This window comes from Dreissena polymorpha, chromosome 6 (genome assembly GCF_020536995.1).
Source record: "Dreissena polymorpha isolate Duluth1 chromosome 6, UMN_Dpol_1.0, whole genome shotgun sequence".
NCBI lineage: Eukaryota > Metazoa > Mollusca > Bivalvia > Myida > Dreissenidae > Dreissena > Dreissena polymorpha.
In genome coordinates this window covers 8,067,007-8,072,601 of record NC_068360.1, presented here as the reverse complement: position 1 = coordinate 8,072,601, position 5,595 = coordinate 8,067,007, and the positions used below count along the sequence as shown (strand labels likewise).

The 5,595-nt window shown below is 34.7% G+C and overlaps 1 protein-coding gene across 2 annotated transcripts in view; it reads right to left on the bottom strand.

Annotated features, from left to right (window-relative positions):
* LOC127836235 (uncharacterized) overlaps positions 1-5,595 on the bottom strand; it is a 478,549-nt gene that overhangs the window by 200,602 nt on the left and 272,352 nt on the right. The window lies entirely within an intron of this gene.

The following is a 5,595-nucleotide window of genomic DNA, read 5'->3' as shown; positions in this document are numbered from 1 at the left end:
TATGCCCCCATTCGAAGAAGAGGGGGTATAAGTGGGTATATTGCTTTGCACATGTCGGTCTGTCGGTCCGTCCACCAGGTGGTTTCCGGATGATAACTCAAGAACGCTTAGGCCTAGGATGATGAAACTTCATAGGTACATTGATCATGACTCGCAGATGACCCCTATTGATTTTGAGGTCACTAGGTCAAGGTCACGGTGACCCGTAATAGTAAAATGGTTTCTGGATGATAACTCAAGAATGCTTATGCCTAGGATCATGAAACTTGATAGGTAGATTGATCATGACTGGCAGATGACCTCTATTGATTTTCAGGTCACTAGTTTCATGTCGGTCTGTCTATATGTCTGTCTGTCGGTCAGTCCGTCCACCAGGTGGTTTCCGGATGTTAACTCAAGAACGCTTGGGCCTAGGATCATGAAACTTCATAGGTACACTGATCATGACTCGCAGATGAACCCTATTGATTTTGAGGTCACTGGGTCAAAGGTCAAGGTCACATGTGAAGGTATCAGTTACTGGAAATAAGCATTTTAAGGATTTAGCATGGTTCAAACAAGGGAAACAACTACCGTTTATGCATGTTCTTTTTGTTACAGCATTTGCCTCCCTTAAATTCATTTAAAATAATCTCATTTTACAGCAGAGATTCCAAATATGACCTGTTAATGAGCCCCATATTTGCTGCCAGTGCTAGGTTACCTTTTCCCATTTTTAGCTCATCTGTTTTTTGAAAAAAAATGATGATTTATTGTCATCACCTTGGCGTCGGCATCAGCGTCCGGTTAAGTTTTGCGTTTAGGTCCACTTTTCTCAGAAAGTATCAATGCTATTGCATTCAAACTTGGTACACTTACTTACTATCATAAGGGGACTGGGCAGGCAAAGTTAGATAACTCTGGTTTGCATTTTGACAAAATTATGTGCCATTTTTATACTTAAAAAATTGAAAATTTTGGTTAAGTTTTGTGTTTAGGTCCATTTTATTCCTTAAGTATCAAAGCTATTGCTTTCATTCTTGCAACACTTACTTACTATCATAAGGGGACGGTGCAGGCAAAGTTATGTAACTCTTACTGGCATTTAGACAGAATTATGTGCCCTTTTTATACTTAGAAAATTAAAAATTTGGTTAAGTTTTGTGTTTAGGTCAACTTTATTCCTACAGTATCAAAGCTATTGCTTTCATACTTGCAACACTTATTAACTATCATAAGGGGACTGTGCAGGCAAAGTTATGTAACTCTGACTGTCATTTGGACGGAATTATGGGCCCTTTATACCTAGAAAATTGAAAATTTGGTTAAGTTTTGTGTTTTGGTCAACTTAACCCCTAAAGTATCATAGATATTGCTTTCATACTTGGAACACTCGCAAACTATCATAAGGGGACAGTGAAAGGACAAGTTGCATAACTCTGGTTGTCATTTGTACGGAATTATGGCCCTTTTTTGACTTAGTAACTTTGAATATATGGTTAAATTTTGTGTTTCGATCCACTTTACTTCTAAAGTATCAAGGCTATTGCTTTCAAACTTCAAATACTTTCATGCTATCATGAGGTGACTGTACCTGGCAAGTTGAATTTTTCCTTGACCTTTGAAAGACCTTGACTCTCAAGGTAAAATTATTAAATTTTGCTAAAATTGCCATAACTTCTTTATTTATGATAAGATTTAATTGATACTTTGACAAAACTACTCTTACCTGACATACCACAATAGACTCCACCCAAACCATCCCCTTGCCCTCCCCCCCGAATCCCCCCCTATTATTTTTTTTTAAGATCATCTCACAAATGACCACCACACCCTCACACTATACCCCCACCCCCCTCCAATTTTTTTTTTGAAACAGTTAAATTTTTTTAAATTTTTTTTATTATTTTATTTTTGAAATACCGTCCAACCCCATCGCACCCAAGAATCCCCCCCCACTTTTTTAAGATCATCTCAAAAATGACCACCACACCCTCACACTATTATACCCCCCCACCCCACCCCCAAAAATTATTTTTTTTTGAAACGGTAAAAAAACAAATATTTATTTTTATTATTTTATTTTTAAAATACTGTCCAACCATCACACCCAAGAATCCCCTCCCCCCCCCAACCCCCCCCCCTAATTTTTTTTAAGATCATCTCACAAATGACCACCACACCCTCACACTTTTATACCCCCCACCCCCAAATTTATTTTTTTTGAAACGGTTAAAAAACACAAATATTTATTTTTATTATTTTATTTTTGAAATACCGTCCAACCATCGCACCCAAGAATCCCCTCCCCCCCCACCCCCCCACCCCCCCACCCCCCGATTATATTTTTTTGCATTTTTTCGCATTTTTGGAAGATAATGTAATAACTGACCACACCCCAACACTTTACATCCCTCTTCACTCCACCCCTCCCTCCTTTGTGATTGAAATTGAGAGTCCCTTCAGCTTTAAAAAGAAAATAGATGATCTGCACCCTCAAGGCGGTGCTCTTGTTTAATCCAGACTTAACAGGTGATTTTTTTTCAAGGAATAAATACAATACTTTTTTATTGATGTGCATGAATTAAGTACAAAATATCAACAATGTGTGTCTTGTGTTGTTTTTCCAATCAGTCTGTCATCCATAGGTAATATATTAAGTATGAGAAGGAAATATTTTATTTTTACATTTTTGTTGTTTCTGCACACCATGTCAGATACATGAAATTATATTTTATGCCTCCAACGGGCGGCATTTAGTTTTCGCACTGTCCGTCTGTCAGTCTGTCTGTCCTCCGTAACACTTTTCGTGTTCACTCTCTAATTCAAGTAGTTCTAATCCAATCTCCAAACTTGGTCAGAAGTTTCATCCGGATAATGTCTAGGTCAAGACGAACATGGGTAATGCTGGGCCAAAAACTATGTCATAGGGTCACTTAGTGCGTTTCAAACATTCAGCATGGTGTCCGCTCTCTAATTCAAGTAGTTTTCATTCGATATTTCCCAAACTCTGCCAGAAGTTGTATCTACATTATGTCTAAGCCAAGTGTGAACATGGGGCATGCCGGGCAAAAAACTAGTTCACTGGGTCACTAAGTGCGTTTTAAACATTTAGCTTGGTGTCCGCTCTCTAATTCAAGTAGTTTTCATCTGATCTTCACCAAACTTGTTCACAAGTTTTATCTAGATGGTCTCTAGGCCAAGTTCGAACATGCATGCAAAGACTTGGCAGAAAAAATCATCTACAAACTGCAGCAGATGACATATGTAACAAACAAAATATAAATATTGAACACCTGTTATGTAGCAAACTAATAGTTAAATAAAATAAAGGCGATGTATATCTCAAAAACATTCGCACACTTATGCTTTTATGTAGTGACAAAGTTACAGTTGGGGGCATCCGTGTCGTGTGGACACATTTGTTTGATTAATGATAAACAACTCATTCATAGTGATCTAACTATAAAAATTTTTTGACACGATAAGAAATACATTGTATTGTATGCCTGCTAATATTGTGGTCTTAAAATAATATCACTAAATTAATACTGTTGTAGTTCATTTTAGCATCAAGATATGTGATGTTCACGTATGTGTCCATGTAATGTTTGTATTTGATTTATTTGTACATGTTAATGAATATTTTGGTGTTTAAAGTTCAATCTATAGTGAATTAATTAGTGACGTGTGCCATTAAATATGTAGTGCTTATTGCTTTTATTTTGTTTAAGTTGAAAATTATGTTTTTGAATCTCTACGTATGAAATGCACTAGTGAATTTGGTTTGACACTTATGCGAAGATTAATAATATATTAACTTCAAATACATTGTTGATCACAAACAGCATGTATATGCAATCCAAAAATTACTGTTTCCATAGCAACTGTTAAATTAACGTATTTTGTCTACTTAATGTTATCAATCATGGAACAAAATTGAATTGCTAAATAAACAAAATAATGTCTGGCAGTACAGACACACAACACAAATTGTATCATGAGGAGTTATTCGTTTTAGTTTTAAGTTCATAGCTGTACAAAATGTTCAATTTCTGAATACAAACCTTTTTCAGAAAATGTGCATATATTTATGTATATAATAAACATGTAAATGATGTTCCATATCTGTCCAGAACATATTTTGTTGGTTTTCTGTGCCTTTTTTGGCTTAAATTCTTTAAAATAGTAATAAATATGAAAAAAGAACATTTTTTGTTCCCATGGCAACCATGAGTATTTACGGATTAATTTTAGTACAATTAATTACGTTCTTTAAAATTAATTATGTTCATCATGGTACGCGATCAATGGAGATATTATCAACACAAACTGATAAGCATAAAAAGTACCGATACTGGTTGAATAAGGACGTCATTTCATCCAAAACGGGCATTCAGCATTTATGACACACAAAAAGTGAAAGAATCAGATGGGTCATAATCTCGTTCCCAGCCACATATCTTCATCGCCTATGTAGGATGGCCATGACTTATTGATCGACTATCCATTGTGACTTTTTGAAAAATGCAGCTGCAGCCTTGATTTTTATAAACCTGTTTATAATAATGCATACACATACTAAATCAATAAAAAAACTTCCGACAACACGTCTTCTTAAAAAAAGGTAGTTTGACTATGTATAAAGATATTGACAACTATATACATAGTCGAACTATCTTTTTTTTAAGAACTAAACTTCTTCCCAAGCACACTAAATCTAGCCCCAGGCCTTCAGCGCCTATGGCGCTTTGATTTGTCCTGATGTTTTCAGGAGAAATAAGAAAAGAGATTACAAAACGATAATATCGGTTTGTACATACATATTCGTTAATCGACATCGTAACAAAAAATTAACTGTTCGACACGCTCTATGTCGATAATGCGGATAATATTTATTTAGGAATATTTAAATGACTGAAAGATTCAATTTTTAAGATATGGGGCGAACGTATTAATTGTGATATGCTTATTTTTCTTAAATTAAAGTTTTGGGTTATATTAAAGTAATCAGATAATTCAAATCGAGGTTTCAACTTTTTGTAAAATGTTGATGAACTTTTGCATTGAAATCATTTCTCCACAATCTAATGTAAATATCAATAAGTCTAGTTATAAATAAAGGGTTAAATACATTTGAATAGCTGACTCTAGAAACATCTACAAAACCATTATTTTGAAGATAGTCCCGTTCTTTGGTAATCCAATTTTTACATTGTGTTATATATTAAGCATCGTTTGTCATATACCATAGTGTATTATATAATATACAATTAGTTTTTTTAACGGTATACAATTTTATAAAATATTTTATAATTCGTACATATTGATTAATATTTAACTGGTATCACCCTAGTTCCCCGTATACTGCTGCATTAGGGGTACTCATTTTGGCACACAGTCTTTGTTTCGAACAATATTCTATGAACTTTTTCAATATCCTCAGCATTTGAAAACAAACTCACATGCATAACACAGTATTGAAGTAGCATACGAATGGAACAAATTCAACATTATTTTAACAGGGGAATGCATGTCCTTGGTGATTGATAAAATCGACCACATAGCCTTTAAGCCTTTATCTGATAACGTTTGAGTAGTTTGTATAAATGACCC